This window comes from Acromyrmex echinatior, chromosome 14 (assembly GCF_024713525.1).
Source record: "Acromyrmex echinatior isolate Ae372 chromosome 14, ASM2471352v2, whole genome shotgun sequence".
In the NCBI taxonomy this organism is placed as follows: Eukaryota; Metazoa; Arthropoda; class Insecta; order Hymenoptera; family Formicidae; genus Acromyrmex; species Acromyrmex echinatior.
In genome coordinates, this window is record NC_141865.1 from 5,140,146 (window position 1) to 5,157,139 (window position 16,994).

General features: G+C 35.8%; 1 protein-coding gene across 3 annotated transcripts in view; it reads left to right on the top strand.

Moving 5' to 3' along the window:
- LOC105148639 (uncharacterized) overlaps positions 1 to 16,994 on the top strand; it is a 66,503-nt gene that overhangs the window by 17,795 nt on the left and 31,714 nt on the right. The gene's annotated exons all lie outside the window — the stretch shown is intronic.

Consider the following 16,994-nt stretch of genomic DNA (forward strand, 5'->3'; position numbering starts at 1 on the left):
TGGCCTGACGATATTTCAAGTTCGATAAGCGATCATGATCGCTTTTGTTTCGGAATAGTTCTTTTCTTTGCGGTACTAATAGACTGCACAATTTTATATAAATTTAGAAATCAATCCCCTTGTTTAAATATTGTATAAGCGCCTTATATTACAATGATATGCGTTTAAACTTAAGAGTTTCTTTTTTCAATATAAATTATATAGTTATTTTATTTTAATTATCGTTATAAAATTTAAAAACATTAATAATATTAATTAGTTAACTTACATAACTCATTTAACGTGTAACATAATTTTATTTTGTACCTAATAATGATAAAATATTTTTACATTTGCATAACAAAAATTAATAATCCTTTATTTATTGTTTCATATTTATGTTTTTTTTTAACTTTGTAAATCTCATATTAAATACTTACGTTAACACGTACAAGTTACGTTTGTTATTTAAATGAATGAAATTTTCCTATATTTGTGTAGTTAAAAAAAATGAGAAAAATTCTTTTCTTTTTATTTTATCGTGTATCCAATTTTCTCGATTATGTATCGAGCGCCCTGTAGTGAGCACCCGGTGTACACGTACCTAAAATCGACTATGTTTCCTGCATATGCATTCTCGTATGTAGCATTTCGCACGAGTGTCTCTCTCCCTTTTCGAAGCAAATCCTTATCCCGCGGTCCCTAGGTCCCCCAGGCCACCATCCGAGGCACTCAAAAGTATTGCCGCTATTTTCCGTCTCGCGTATTACGCCGTGCTGCATTTTGCGATTCTCCCGGAATGTCATTTACACGCGACGTTCCCTTTGACGTGTATCAATATTTATTCTGGTTTCCCAGCCGCTCTCCGAGAATTTTCCGAGGTCGTTACATTTATAACGTTTGATTCCTCGTATTTCAAGAACATAAAGGTAGATAGTTATAGACTTGATAGACTATAATATTATCCAAAACGCAAACGGTAATGGAAGAAAACGTTACTTCTTTCAGTGTGCAATGAATAGTCAGAAAATTTTTTTCATTAATTGGCTTATAAAATAAATAGCTTATAAAAATAATATTAAATTAAATAACAAAAAATATGATACAATTTTTTCTCATGTTTTCGATTTTTAATACAAATATAGAGAAATTGAATTCATTTAAATAAAAAACGTGACTTGTGCGTGTTAACATAAAAATATTATAATAATATGAGACTTACAAAGTTGAAAAAGACATAAATATAAAACAAAATAAAAACGTTATTAATTATTTAGAATAATTAGGTATATTAAATTATTATATATCAGGTGATTCATATGTATCGCATTAGGAAAACACAATCATTTAAAGCTAGATGAATTCGTTAATTATACACGTAAAAATGATGAAGAGACCTCACTTTGTCGAAACGAAGTTTCCGTTCTCTCGCATTGATCTTTACGAAGTACAAAGCAACAACGCACGATACATTCGCACGTATTTGATTTGTATTCGACTGGAGGAAATGGCACGGCCTCTTGCCTCTGATGTCTCTTGCTGACGCGCTCCGAAAAACCTTTTCTACTTTTCCGTCGTCGTTCCCGTTCGGTGGATCCCCTCGGTTCTTGGCCGACGCTGATCTGAATGCGTCCTACGTATTTGCCAACATCCCCGCTACGCTCTTTTCAGAGAGAACTGTCGACACTCGCCACCCCGCAGGACACGACTTTCATCCCTCTGCGAATAAAAAGTCGCGCGTTCACGTAAGCCCGACTCGTATTCGACGACGGAACCACCGTTGTCAAATCATCGTACATGAAAGCAACATGATTGTAGATGTTTTTCTTTAAATAAAAATTAGAATAATAAATTAAATTCTACTAATTTAATTTATTATTCTTCTAGAATATACAGGAAGTTCCATCTAATGTGAACACTTTTTATTTGCAGCGTAAGATCGAATAAAAAATATGTTTAGACAATTCCATTTAAAAGTAACCTTCATATAGTTATAAAAATTCAATTTGTTCAATTTATTCATTAATTTATTTGTTATATTCTATCAGGCTATCAACTTTTAAACATATTTGATTCTACCTTGTCTTGCAAAAATATAAGAGTCACGTTAATGATCATATATATAGAGACACACTCTATATATATTATATATTATCGCATATATTATATATTATCATATTATTATTATTATATAATATTAAGTGTTATTATATATTATTTTTACATTATATAATTCGTCATAGATAATTATTGTTCAATTATCCGGATTCTTATAATTCCATCATGCTAATTGCACATCACAATTAATGCATTCCTCAATGTAAGTTACATTAAGATTTCACTAGCGACTAATCATTACCAGTTGAACTTAAACAAGAACGTCTTTTTCCTCGACGTATTTGATCCCTTTGTCCATGTATTCTGCTCTGACAATGCTTTTAATTACCAGAGCGGTTCGATGTATAAATCGAATTATAGGCTGTGATCCCCATCGTATAGAAACAAGTACTACTTCGAGATAATTAGTGCACAATTAAAGAAAGAATAATTACCAGATTCGATTGACTCAACCAGGAAGTCTGTTACAGAATGTTACAATTTATATTTCATTGTTCTTACATTATATACCATTACGAGAGCAAACTTATAAAATTACGAACATTTAATTATATACTGGCATCTCCTGTCCCTCTTCTCTCTCTCATACACACACACACACACACATATTTTTTCGTGTCCATTTTTATTCAGAGATGTATGTATGTACTTCGTATGTGTCTGAACCTTTTGATTTTGAGGTGATATCGAAATTACGCGCAGCTTAATAATTCATACTTTTTAATTGCGTAATCGCGCTACCCGGTTGGAGTGTTGGTTTCTGTGCTTTTCGCGGGGAGTAAAGGAATCTGACATTCTCGCAGGCGTTCTCTTGGTTACGCTCGTACATCAATGTCACTTAAAGTCAGGAAAATTTCTCTTAACAATTTTTCTCGCCGCGGGCCCAAGCGCAAAAGAAATTGTCTGCAGGTACGTATCTTTCGGCGGAATAGTCGGATAAAATATGTCATATGACTTATATATACGGCATATAAGCCAATGTGTTGTTAGTAACAACTTGTTACTGATATTAATTTAAGAAGACTGTTCAAATCTTTTAAATAAAAATTAAATAACAATACTTCAATTTAGTTTTAAATTATTTATATGTGTTTGTAAGTGTAAGTTTGTTTCGACTTTGTATGTTATACAAACAATATTAATACTTAAACAATTAAGCTTTCATATTCTATTATAGCAACTCTTTCTTATGTTTGCGATGTTATCTTTTTTGAAATCATTTGTAACGTTTTTAAAACATGATATATCGGTCTTTTAATATTATTAATAATTCCATTTTAGAATTCTTTCCTTTAATTGAATAACAGTTCGTATAAATGATTACGTACTAATTTCTGCTGTGAATGTTTCATTGTAAATTATTATACATATTTTTTATACAATACAATTGTGAACAATTTATATAATCAGAAATATTAATTTTTCGGTAAAAATCTTAAGTCACTATAATATTTTGAATATAAGCAGTTCGCAAAGTTCGCAAGTGCAGATAAAGCAATACGTTATGGGCAAAGTATTGATTTTCCCGCATTTGTCAGAACGCCGATGTAGCGCGTACGGCGGAGCTGTCACATTCGATTCGTGACCATTCAACGTACCCTCCTTTCCAATGCATTGCCATAGTACAGTCCTATCTTGAAACAGCGCATTCATGCGACGGACGATGCAAAGAGGATGCGTGGGCGGTTCGGCGGTCTGGCCATGTGCAATCTCCGAAAAGTGCAAGTATCGGGGAAAAGACTTATGAGGGCTACATGTGAATACGGACCATTATTCCGCGCGATAAAGCAATTTCTTCGCACTCACGGAATTATGTTTCTGCTATTTAGCATCGGTCCGGATATCGAGCAGGGAGAGAGAGGAAAATGTGGGAGCGAGCCACGAAAACGGATAGAGAAGGAAAGAAAATAGGGACAGGATGGAGAAAACGCGAATAGGGAAAGCTCCGAGAGGACGGACGGATGGACTGTACCGCGAGAATGGCAGAGCCAAACGGAAATGGAAACTTCATCGATAAGATCGTTGTTGCTGTACGTTATATGAAACGATTCGTTATCGTCACCGATCGATCACCACGCAAACCCCCGCTTTTTAGAGTCTACTTTAATCTCGCTCCAGTTGAAACGACTATTCATTCTCCAAACTTTCGTTTTGCTGAAGATTATAAAGATTATACGTTAGCAATTTTATTAGAGAAACGCGGCGCAACATATATGTTTGTGCGCTCGGTATTTAGAAGTCTCCTGCGACGCAATTTTTCTACGCAAAGATATATATTTCCTAAATTACAAATTCTTTTTCCTTACACCTTTATAGCCATGTTTGTAGAGAAACATGCATCTTCGTTATACCGTTCTTCAGTAAATGTGAGCGTATATGTGTTTCCTCTCCTCGCGCTTTCTCCTCTTCCCTGAGAAGTAATCACAATATGTATGAGAGGCGAGAAGACAGAAATCCGTCGAGATACGAAGCTCACGTAGCACTCAGTTTTCTCATTGGAATTGCAACTAGTTCGCTTCTATGGCGAACTACATACATTATTCCATGCCTACCCGGTAAAATTTTAGGCAAAAGATCAAGAGAATATTTACTAACAGCTTTTCCTCGTTTTATTTATTTTTTTTTTAACATATCGTGTTTATTTAAGAGAAATTTTGGGAACTGTCAATTAAGTTAAAACGTCAGCATTATTAATTAAAATAACTTTTTTTCTTTTTTGCTTACTCATTTTATTTCATTCAGTTACAACTGAAGCGTAGGATTATTTCGAATTTTTTTTGTGGACTTAACGCATTTTGAACATTTACTGCGTAATTTGATCTTTATTTCTTGGGCTCTTCCCTTCGATCTCGTACGTTTACAGTGAAAATAACCACGACCGTGTTTTAAAAGCGATAAAACGTACGCACGGAAATGCGAAGATCCACCGTTCCGCAAACTACCCCCGCTTTCCCATAAATATGGAGTCCGTTCGAGGGGCGGACTAGGTGGGACGAATAATATCCGTCGTGTTTTCCTTAGCTCCGTTGAATTATTATACGATTCATGTTTCGAATTGACTTACAAAATACAAAAGCGGAAAGAGCGGGATGTTATTGTACAGCGGGGGATAGCGAGCGGTGGGAATATAGGCAGCGGGGTGATATACCTCCGAGGTAAAACCGTGTATTTTTACAGAATCGCGTCCACGATGCTCCGCCATCGCGAATGAACATCGTGAAAATGTGTATCGCGAATGAAGTTTTCCCATACCCCCAGTGGCCAGTCGGAACTTGATTGTAAAAGTTCCAGTGCAATCCATCCTACGATTCTGAAACCGCGCAACTTGACTTATGATATTAAATATAGTTTTAAAAATTTAATACAATAAATAAGAGTAATTAATGTAAAATAAATAAAAATATCATACATATAAGTATGGAAAATATGCGTCTTAATTTCATCTCTCTCTCTCAAATATAAATTATATCTAATAAATTTTCTATTCACACTTGGATTATTTATATTATTACCAAACGCGTAAAGATTCAATTACTTTAAACGTCGAAATTTTACGCAACAATCATCGATAAGCGTGCACATCCCAAAATCTTCTTTTACCTTTGCGCAGAATGTGTCGAGGGAGAAGGGAATATAGGCACATATGAGATCAGATTCGACGATCCTTCTGTCCGGCTGATCGGCTTCCCGAGTTTCAAGGAGAGCCAAAGCTGGAACCAATAAAAATGCCCGGCATTCTCCGGCTCTTACAGCTCATCCGCCGCTCCGTTCGTGGACCTTAGCACGCGCTTCCATCTCCTCTATCCTCTTCCCTCATCCCCCTTTTCGGATCTTTTTCCCCTCCTTTCAATTCCTTACCTTTTCGTTTCTTCTGCGTGGATCTTCTTCTCGCCATGCTGCTGGTATCTTCCTTGTCCTTTCTCGAAGCCCATCAAAGACTAACCAAATATTTGGCAGGGTCCTCATCCACCCCTCCCAACGGAGGAGGCGGCCTCCTGGCGCTTTAAACGTTACTGTTTCACCCTACGTGGAAAACGAGAAAAACGCGAGGAAGAGCTGGCTAGAAACTCTTTTGTATCAATTCCAAACTGTCGTAACGAGATCGAGCTTTGTATGGGCTTTCTCTCTCTCTTTTTCTAACACCATGTTTGTTTCTTTTGGAGACAAAAAGTGAGACGTGTTAAGGATTGAATCAATTTACATATAATTTTATATCAAAATTAAGTATATATTTCATATGGGTATCTAAATTTACTTTTTATCAGATTCTTCGAAAAATTTAAAATATCTTCTTTTGCTCTTTTTTTCCTTTCAATTATTTTTAAAATTCTAAAAGCGTCATTGATTTATTCTTTGCTAATTAAATACTGAATATGTTGTTAAAGGGGAACTACAATGAGTTGATTGTAGGAGAAAAAACTTGTAGGATTAGAAAAAAGATCAACGAGAAATCAAATCAAAAGTGAATACGTTAATTCGGATGATATACTCGTCCTATATTCGCCCTCTTCCTTATATTTCGTTTTAAGTATTTTACATAGGATATAATAAATATTTATGAAATGTTTAACAAAAGAAAAGAAATAGAAAAAGAAATGAGAGGAACAACAAAATTGAGAATTTTGAAGAAATCGAATTCAATTTTTCTTTTCCTTTTTGTAATAGCCGTCCTATTCGTCGTGATCACAGTAGCAAGAAGAATGATGTTTGCGGTGTTGAAAACTTGTCTACAAGATCGTCGAAGAAATTTACTACGACAAACGGAATGTAGAATTTAATTTTGTTGCTAAAACGAAACGATAATACAACACTGAACATTTAATATCCCCAAGAAATAATCAATGGACACGACGGAGGTTTTAAATGTGACAAACTTAATTATCCATTGATTATCCGCCGGTTGTAGAAAGCAATTTATAATCGTTAATAGTCACGCGAATTAATTAACCGCAGTTCGTTTTCTTATCGAAGCTACTTAAAACGCCGCTAGCGATATTTTACGACTGCTTGCTAGTTCCGAAAACGTAATTTGTGTCGCTGGAAAGCTGGACGTATTGCTTCTCTCCTCGCAGAAGTTGTAACGAGGGACCCGTCTTTCTTTTTCTTCCTTTTGTACTTCCCATCTCCATCCACCGTCTGGATTCACCTTCTTCTCCTTATTCTTCTCAGCATCCTTCTCGTCTGTCAGCATTGCCTTCGTGTTGGAAGCGCTCCGGATTCGCGACAGAGGGTTCGTTAATGAGCAAATATAGGGTGTCCATTAAGTTAGCGACAATCGATGCATTGTACAATTCCTCCGTAAATCCCATGGTATTTACCGTGGGATTCGCTCAAATTTTCGATTAACTAGAAACAATTTACTACTAGACAAGAAGAAATATAATTATTTAAATGTATTTTTCACTATTTCTCGGATAAGGTAATATTTATGATACATCTTTATATTTGATAATCTCAATTATAAAAATTTTTTAATAAAATGTTCGTTAAGTCGCATGATAGTCATTTATTTTTTTCATTATTCACGTTTGTAAGTAAACATTCAAAAGAATTATGCGTAATTTATTTACAGCAACACAATAAGATGTATCATTACTATTACGATAGAGATGTCAATCGAGAATCCGCGAAATGAGACTGCTTCCTGGAAGATTCACTATCGTGATGGCGATTGCGAACGTGCCGAGTTTTGAGAGACGAGCAATGGCTGAGGTTCTTTTTAAAGCAGAAAAGAACTCTCTTTGACTTTCTACCCGCCGATACGACTGGCGGCGCATTCAATTCGCTAACGAGCGGCCGTGATTAGCCGGCCACTGTCCAAGGGTTGGCCTATCCCTCACCATTCACCCTCTCATTACCCGCGAGCCCCGGTAATTTCACGGGACAGTCGGTCTAAATTAGCCGGCCGGTTTATACGCCGGGACGTTCAAGGCATTCCTAGTGAACCTGAAAAGCCGTCAACTCCGAGCTGCACGCCGAGCAATCCGATGTGGTCCGATTTCTTTGTCGATCGGTCGTATTATAGCGCGGAAAGATTTGCTGCAGCTGGAACTAATCGCGTTTAATGCCGCAATCTTTACATACTCATTGCGAAACTGCACGATTGCATGGCGATGCGACGCGATGTTAAATTGTATTTGCAACATTAACGCAAATATATCGAATTTTACATAATCGCTAATTATGAGATAAATAAAATAAATATTTGAACTGAAAAAAGAAATTATAACATTATACGATATAATATTATATATAAAAAATAATACATATATATGTGAAATCTGTTTTGTGACAACTAGAAACATTGCAATTCTACAATATTAACTGCAGTAATCGATGACGAATCAATTGTTCCGCGTACAGAAAGTTACTTTTGAAGAAATTGTTCATCAGTCATAATCATAGTTTCGACGAATTGTAACAAACGTAAGCAACGCTCGCTGGAATTAGTCTTGGATTTTAAGCCCGAGGCGAAAACGTGAGAGAGGAAGCGACAAACGGAAAACGAAAGGAAAAAAAGGAGCAAAGAGGAAAAGTGTTCGGTAGATTGCTTCTGATAGATAATAAAGAGGGCATTTCTCCAAGGGATTGCTGCAGCACGATGGTAACGGCGCCATCGGCCGTGTCTGTTCGCTGACAGATATTATAAGTAATTTCGCTTAGGAGAGGGAAAGAAGAAAGCGAGAGCAAAGATGCGAAGATGCAGCGAAATGTTGCTCGGGATTATGAGCGTGCAGCATGACATCCAGCTTCGTAACTTTGTCCTCATCTATACCGTCGCGTTTGATCTCTTTTATTTCTGCTGAGAAACATGAGTTAAGGCTTCTGTCATCGCGTAACAGATAAAAATAGATAGATGGGCGTTAATTAAATATACAATAAGACTATCATCAAATTATTATATGTATATCACGTTAAAAACAAATAAAGATTTCGGAATTTTTAAAAACTTTCAGCATATATGTATGTGATTTCAATTATAAAAAGAACGTCTGAGGGGAATTTAAAACGCTAAACTAATGCTAAAAAATCGCTATTAAATTTTCAATATTTACAAAATATAATTCTTAAATCTAGAATGTTATCAATACGTGAATTTTATGTATAAGTGAAGTTATTGAACGCTAAGCTATGTTTTCAGTGATCAGAAAATTCACAATCTATTATGCTAAAAGATAAGATAAGTGGGATACCTAAGCTTTTAATTAAATCCATCAATGTATCATTTTCGATTCCCTGATAATTAATATTATAAGAGATTACGATAAGTGATTGCAATTTTTAAACAATTCTATGTTATATATTTTACCGTATTTACGTATTTTATTAAATGTTATGAAGAAATATATTGAACACTACGTAGTATTTTATATCATTTAAGACTGATTTAATAGTGTTTATTCTTTTTTTTCTTTATGTTAATAATTAATTAATAATAATTAATAATTAATTAAGTTATTTGTTTATAAAAGTCTAAATTAATATTTTAAATATTTTCTTATTAAAAGTGTAAAATGTTTGTAAAAATTTTGTTACATTAATTAAGAGTGGCCTATTTTCTTACACATAAAATTTACGTATTGATATACTGAAAGAAAAGATTGGCTGCTGCAGCAAATTAGGTGGTAAAATATGGCATAGCATTTTTAATTCAATGCAGCAGCCAATTTTTTGTTGCATTAGCTGTCGAAATCTTATACTAATATTACGGATAGGCTAACACAATCAAAAATTGGCTGCTGCAATCAAAAATTAACTACTACAATCAATTCAACCAATCTTTTCTTTCAGTGTAGCAATACTGTATTAATATTGATAACATTTTAGGATTCTCAATTTAATTCTTTACATTAATCCTTTATAATTAAGCTCTTAATCCTTTCTAATTTTCCTTTTTTATTTTCGAACTTATTACGATATTTCGGTATTACATCCTGACGATAGGATGTATCATCGTTAACAACTCGAGAGTGAGTTTTAACAAAGCCAAAGTCGGATCTGCGTCAGAAGGGATGGAAACTGACTGGGGGGAGTGCTTGGATCGCTGGTGAGCACTGATAACGCGTGCTGCCGGTTGTTATGTCTCTCGAGAATCCCGTTTTTGCCGGAAAAGACGGGATAACTAGACGGCAAGGGGTAGGGGCAGTTTAATTAAAAGAAACCTCTTCGTTCGAGAGGGCGCGAGATCACAGGAACTCCGGTTACGATAGAGGTGTGGACTTTTTATGATGGAGCTGTATATATCTGCGCTCATGAGATAGGCAAGTGTCGTATTACTAAGCGATAGAAAATTTCTCGCGCATTCTGCTTCCTTAATCGAATCAGTTTTAAGCTACCTTGATTTCCTGAGATTCTTTTAAACAACGTAAAGTAAGATTTGTGACAAAAGTCATTGTGATTGACAAAAGGATTTAGAGACGAAAAAATGCGAATTATGTGCAGTAATAATTTCAATACAAAAAAAATTTTCAATAATACAAGTATAATACAATGACGTTTCGACTCACTCTTCGAATCATCTTCGAATCGGATGTTCACAATAAGTATACGGAGATGTACATCACTGCCGAGGCATGAAATTTCTTACACGAGAGATGTCAGAAATGTGGAAGCTGCTTGACAATATAGTGGACATAATTTCCAGTCTGGACAGTTAACAAAAGTAATTCATGTAGAAATAATTGAAATATATCGTCAATAGCAATCAGAAATTGTCTTAATAATAACATTAATCAAACAAGAATTGAGTGGATTAAAAATTGAGATTTTTTTTTATATCAAACTGTTTTTGTCTCATATATTTTTGTCTGAAAATGTCCAATTATACAGAAACAACAGATTAATCCTCTAAATTGTAGAAATGTCATGATTTAAGTAAATTGCATATGGTTATTGCGAGCACTGTTTATGCTAGATTAACGTCAGTTAAGAAGTTTGCGCTGAAGAAGCACGCAATAACTGAAATGTTTCGCGTTTGTCCGAGAAATTGTCGATAAAATGCAAAAACGTCAACAGATTAAAAGTTAATAAGCGAGCAACGAACGCCGGCATCCTGCTTCCCGAACGAAGAAATTGCTACTTCTTCTCAATGCTCGCAAATCATTTCTAAATCGAGAAAGTTACCGGCGTAAGTTCGAGATATATTTTTGCAGTGCTGTGCACACACAGCTAGTTAGATACACGGATACACGCATGTATACACCTCACCAATATACTATCGCAACCGCTCGTCATGTGTCTCGAATAAATGGCGGGCTCTCGACACTCTTCGAGATGAAACTACAGGGAAAGATTGCAAAACTCCTGCAGAACTCTCGTGAACATAATTTTTGTATTGTTTGTTGCGGGCGTCGTTATTATGGATTCCGCAAGAAACGCAGGACGGTATGTGCCGTAGTATAACTGTAATAACTGAAATTACAGCCAAATATCACGGAAGAAAATTTTACATCGGTTTATCTCCCCACATAACTCAAAGTAATGTTTTGCTATTAAATTTATTATGCAATACAAGAGCATGATTTTAAGTTCAAATGCATATAATAATAAGTATATCTTTAGAACATCGATTAAAAAAATCTTGCATACTGTTGTTTTTGTAAATTTACAAAAGCAGTAAATATACATATAAATTAAAATACATAATATTAGGTGTTGGAATTAATTCGTAGCGTTTTACAAGTGATGGGAAGTACTTTCATTAATGTATTTTTTAATGCTCATGTGAAATAAATAACATTCTTTCATTAAAAAACGCTACGAATTAATTCCAACACCTAATATATTAGAACACATAAAATATACGCTAGTTACACGCTATGAATGAGATAATTATGTATTGCACGGTAATATATAATATAATATTACGTGTAAACAAGAAAAATTAGTGTATAATGGTGATAGAGTAACTAATGGGAGAATTGTCATCACGTGTCGTAATATTATAATGGTCATTTTCGAGCGCAAATGGTACCTTAAACGTGCATATTGTGCGGCTCATTAAGTAAATGAGCCTTAAAATGCACGATAAAAATCACCCCAGTGTAACATCTACCTCGGCGGCATTAGCATAAAGGGTTATTCGCTGCGCCCCTTATGCATTGTAATGAGTTTCACGCGCATTAGCTCGAGTAACAGGTAGGCAGACAGGTGATTCTTCCGCGTAAAATAATGGATCTGATACACTCGAGACTTTATCCCTACAAAGGTAGGGTTGTAGTGTACCTTACGAGAAATGAATGTGTAATTTCCGTTTCGTTGGAACAATTAGATATGCGCACTGCGTGCAATTATTGATTTATAATTGCTAAAATTATCTTCGAGTACTTTACTCCGCGAGATTGGAATCTATCTTTATTTAGAAGCGTCTTGCGAAAAAAAATTTTGCGCATTCAGCGACTATGACCTGTTTAGTCGGTACATTTTGTGATTCTGAGATTTTCTCGATCTTTCCCCTCGGAATCTTCAGCATCCGACGATTGTACTGGATTACCTATTGCTAACAACTGCACTCAATCGTTTGGAATAACGATGACTTAACTATAGCAAGTCCGAGGGAGAAGTCAGCACATAAGAATCATTCGTTATGTGTACATAGAAGCCACGTTCGCGTTCAGAAATAAAATAAAATAATAATATTAGTCATTCCAAGACTAAATCTAATACAAGTGAAATGTCTATATAAATCTCCGCGAATTGGTGGATAAATTAAACATTCATAATAACGCAATAGATACAATCTCATCGATTCCCAATCCCATATTATGTACTTGTTGAAGTAGACTTTGGTGAACTGAAAATACATTTAAGTAGTAAAATAACGATTAAAAAGATTTTGCTGCAATACATGATTCTATAAGATTAAATGCACAATTTTTAAGAATCAGATATGTAATGGGGTGTCTCATCTTTCCATTTTCCCTTCTACGTTTAGTAATACGCTTTGCCTTTACTTTTAATCGCGACACAAGCGTCCCTCAAAGTTGACGCTGCAGGATACTCTGGCTACGAACATCGGTTCTCCGATTTCATTCCCGTAATCCGTTCTTAAGCAGCGTTCTCCCTTTTTTACGAGCTTCTAGCCTTCGTTCACGCTAGCCGGTCGAGATAACGCCAGCTTTATTATAGATTGACCCCGGGCACTCGACCCCTACCTTCTTCTCCCGTCGTCTCTTCTCCCTCTTTGTGTCTCCCCCGATGTTCCTGCCGGCAACCCCAGGGACACTTTCGTCCATCTCGAGTCCACACCCTTTGGACCATTTATCTCGATCGTTTGCATCGAACGAGAGCGCCAGGCTCGCCCATCGTCATAAAGTTGCTGCTCATCTTCTTATTACGCGTGATATTAAAACCACCTAGTAGACTGTGTCTATACCTGGCTCATTTTCGGCATTTTAGTGTCTGTCCTTCGTATTATAGCTCGATTTACTCGACAAACATATTTTTATTTCTACATCAGTGTCAACAGTTTATAAAAGATATGTTTATTCAAGAAAGATGGAACATTTTATATAAAGAAATTGAAAAACAGTAAAAATAGAAAATAAACTAGCTCGAAGATAAAATACTGATACATTAGATCTTGATACATTAGAAACGCAAATGCGCGATATTAAAAATCGTGAAGCGTGGAAATAAGCATTCCTATCGTGATTCGAAAGAGTAGTCGGGTAAAAGAATGTAGCCGAGGAAACGATGCTGCATGGGATCGAAGAAGACGCGGAGGAGGGAGCAGAAGCGTCGTTCCTTACCAGGCACGATGCTGGAAGAGCAAGGAGCGGAGGGGTGATCTCACCCCCTCATTCTCTCTTTTCTCTCTCTCTCTCTCTCTCTTTCTCGGTCGTTCGCACAGAACCGGTGGGGGATTGCCGTGTGGCAATCAATGCCGTTGAATTAACGCCTGGCTGCCCGTTTGCGGGAAAAGTAAGATTAAAAGAAAGAAGGAATGGACGCCAACTACCCCGCAGCGAGTGAACGCGGGGGTGGTGAGGAGACGGAGGCGCGAGCATGTCTATAACGCCAGCCGACTCTGCAGTAGCTTTTATTTTGCTGCTCGCTTTGCCTTCCGCTTGGCGTCGCGCGGCCCTCCGCGTCGTGTCCGTCATTGTGGACGATTTTATTTTTACGGATATACACCGATAACAGGAATTTTTTATCTTATCGCAGTAATCCGTTTTATGTAGAAATATTTCTTCTTTTGTACTTATTTTAGATCGTACAAGTATCTATAAAGCTCCTTCCTCTATTCACCGAATTATAGATTATTCAAAAACGTTTTGTATACTTCGTGTTTTTAATTACAAAGTGTAATTTTATGTCTACTTCATTAAAACATACAAATAATAAATGTGATGTGTGTATAATGATAATAAAAGGCGTGAAAGAGACAAGTTTTTAAATTTATATTCTGAAGTATATCCGATTTTTATCAGACTACTGTTAATCAAGTGCCATTGATATTCCGGAGACATTAAGAGGATCTTATAAGGACCTCTACTCTACTTTACAAAAGAGCTTTTAAGCTTCCTAGACAAAAGAATGTTTCGATCTTCGTGTTTAGAACCTTCAGTTCTAGAGTAACCATAGGATATCGGCTTATCGGCTGCTTTGGCAGATCTTGTACGAAGAAACCGCATTGTTTATTCTCTCGTGTTTATTCGACCAATCTATCTAAATGCAAACACATTGATAATCATAAACCTAAATTTTAATATAATCCAATTATACAAAATAACCTTGAATTTTATTTACCAGAAGATGTCCCTGGTCATTTATTAATCGAATTATTAATACCGTTCAAAATTGATATGTACTATAGAAAATATATAAAATTCAAAATTATTTCAGCGATGGATTGAACGAGCAGGCGGAGATTTTTTTCCGCAGACGCATGGAACACGCAGTATCGACTGTGCGCACGATAATATTTCTTGGGCTGATATATGGTCGTGCTTTATGGCTAACACTTTTCTCTCCCCGCGGTTCCGCACCGGGTAGATCGTTTTCCAGACGCGCCGCAAGCTCGTCTCAATCAGAGAGGGACTCGCTACCACCCGCCGCGTGATTGGTGGTAGCGATGGATCATTTTTTAAGTCCCACTGCCTGCTCCCTCCCGATAAGGGCGAGCCTTCTGGATCAGCCTTATTCCAGAGTGGTTGCGACGGTTCACGAGGGACGGACTGGAATTAACTTTAAAGCTACGTCATTGGCTGCCTCACCCCGTCCTACCCGTTTTGCATGCGTGCCGCGCATGTGCGTATGCAACCCTTTGCGGAAGGGTCATGATCCTCGCCCTTCCTCGGTAGGAATTAAAAACCGATCTCTAACTTTTTAATTGGTTGCATCTATTCAGACGTGATGCGCATGCGATTGAACAAATTTTGTAAGTCAATAATTGACACTCTTAATTCGTATCATAATTTCTTTCTTTCAAAAAGACGTCAAGATAATTATTATATTGATTAATATTAAAGTGCAGTTAACGCTTTTTAAATAACGCTTTTTTATCCGTAAATTTTATACTTATATATGTTTGCTCAACTATATTTACTAATTTTTTAATGTAGAATTAATCAAGAATGATAAAAGAATATAAAGGAAGAATAAATTAATACAATATAATTCATCACACAAAAACTTCCTATTGATCATTTAAAATTGTTTTCTTTTGACTTTGCGCATTTCAGCGTACACAACTCTTTTACATTCTCAAGCGATCTCATTGGCCAACAGAAACCCTCTAATTTTATATACATCTCGCGCATGTGCGCGACTCCCTTGAAGGGTGAATCGCACCCTTCCCTTTTGTAATTTAAATTATGAAGGGAGGCTTCCGAAAAATTCGATTGGTTGATATTCCTTGTGAGGCGTGATTCATTATGCACTGTTTATACAATCATAAATGCGATAATTTCATTTTAAAACGTAAAAGTGTTAATAATTATGCTTTTAAAACATTTGTATTGTTATGTATATCTTTGTACGACTTATTTTTCAAAAATCACCTAAATGACATTGCAGAATAAAATTTATTAATTTATTAATTAAATTTGATTAAGGTTGATCATATTTTTGGGAGCGCGACATTTCTTCGTGTCAGTTCAGTTTCCTTTACTATTGTTGCCATAGTTACGATGCGAGAGGACGTCGTGCTCGCTACGTCGGAGAAAATTGTGGGGGTTGCAATAGGGGTGGGTCCACGGGCGGTTAATGAAGCCAAATCCGTTTAGGATGAATGCTGTGGGAGCAGAATGAATCAATGGTTCGTTAGATGGTTTGCATTGAAACGATAACGTGCGCTTCCCTCATACAAAAACGTTTATACGAACGCTTCATGGACGAGAGATCGTTAAATAAATAGAAATTTGAAGAATAAATTCTAATACTTTTAACAAAAAATATGTGATGACATAAATATTTACGAAAAAAATGATACAGCGAACCATCAAGTAAACCTCTTTAGTTAACATCATTAATATATGTTATACAATGTATTTTATATATCAAATCAAAATTTAACTACTATATATTTCAGAGTTTGTTTTCACAGTTTGCTTTGCGTGTTTGCGGTAAATATTCTGCCAATCTCTGCAAACACCGGGGGTGCTGATGCTAATTGAAAGATCGCGTGAGTGAAACGGGGATGGTTTTGGCTATTTAAGATTCTCAGATGCATTATAAGTTCCTTATCAGCCGTAAACATAGGCGGATCTATTCCCATTCCTTCATTTTCTCTCTTAAAATGTATGTAAACACAGAAAATGAAGGAAAAGATAATAATCTAGTCATTAAAGCATCAAATCTATATGAAATTTTTTTTTTTTTTTTTTTTTTTTTTTTTTTAGAAAAGCTCATTCGTTTAATTTACGATTAAATAAACCTATGCTAATTAAAAGAAA